Source organism: Ictidomys tridecemlineatus, chromosome 9 (genome assembly GCF_052094955.1).
Source record: "Ictidomys tridecemlineatus isolate mIctTri1 chromosome 9, mIctTri1.hap1, whole genome shotgun sequence".
NCBI lineage: Eukaryota > Metazoa > Chordata > Mammalia > Rodentia > Sciuridae > Ictidomys > Ictidomys tridecemlineatus.
The window spans coordinates 60,142,400-60,143,554 of record NC_135485.1 but is presented as its reverse complement, the minus strand read 5'-3'; positions in this window follow the sequence as shown (position 1 = coordinate 60,143,554).

Genomic DNA, 1,155 nt, shown 5'->3' with positions numbered 1-1,155 from the left:
CCTTATTATGTGCTATCATCCACATATCAGAGAGAACATCAGCCTTCAGTTTGGGGAGATTAGTTTATTTCACTTAGCATAATAGTCTTCAGTTCCATCTATCTACCAGAAAATGCAATAATTTCATTCTAATTTATGGCTGAGTAATATTCCACTGGATATATATACCACATTTGCTTTATCCATTTATTTGTTGAAGGGCACCCAGGTTGGTTCCATAGTTTAGCTATTGTGATTTAAGCTGCTATGAACATTGATGTAGTTGCATCACTATAGTATACTGATTTTAAGTCTTTTGGGTATATGCCAAGAAGTGGGATAACTGAGTAAAATGGTGGTTCCATTCCAAGTTTTCTGAGGAATCTCCAGACTGCTTTTCAGAATGGTTGCACCCATTTGCAGTTCCACCAGCAATGAGTGCACCCTTCTTCCCACATCCTTGCCAACATTTATTGTTAATTGTTTTCTTGATAATTGCCATTCTTACTAGAGTGAGATGAAATATCAGTGTAGATTTAATTTGCATTTCTCTAATTGCTAGAGATGTTGAACATTTTTTTCATATATTGTTGACCATTTGTATTTGTTCTTCTTTAAAGTTCAGTTCCTTTGCCCATTTATTGGTTGGATTATTGTTTTGTTTTTTGCTTTTTTTTTGGTTCTATTTCTTGAGTTCTTTGTATAATCTAGAGATTAATGCTCTATCTATCTAAGGTGCAGGTGACAAAGATTTTTCTCCCATTCTGTAGTTTCTCTCTTTATGGTTTCTCTCTTTATGGTTTGCTGTGAAGAAGCTTTTTAGTTTGATACAATCCCATTTATTAATTCTTGATTTTATTTCTTGTGTTTTAGGAGTCTTATTGAAAAAGTCAGTTCCTAAGCCAACATGATGGAGAGTTGAGCTTAATTTTTCTTCTAGTTCAAGGTCTCTGGCCTAATGCCTAGGTCCTTGATCCACATTGAGTTGAGTTTTGTGCAGGGTGAGAGATAGCAGTTCAATTTCATCCTGCTACACATGGATTTCCAGTTTACCCAGCACTATTTGTTAAAGAGGCTATCTCTTCTCCAATGTATGTTTATGGCACCTTTGTCTAGTATGAGATAACTGGATTTATGTGGGTTTGTTTCTATGTTTTCTATTTTGTTCCATTAGTC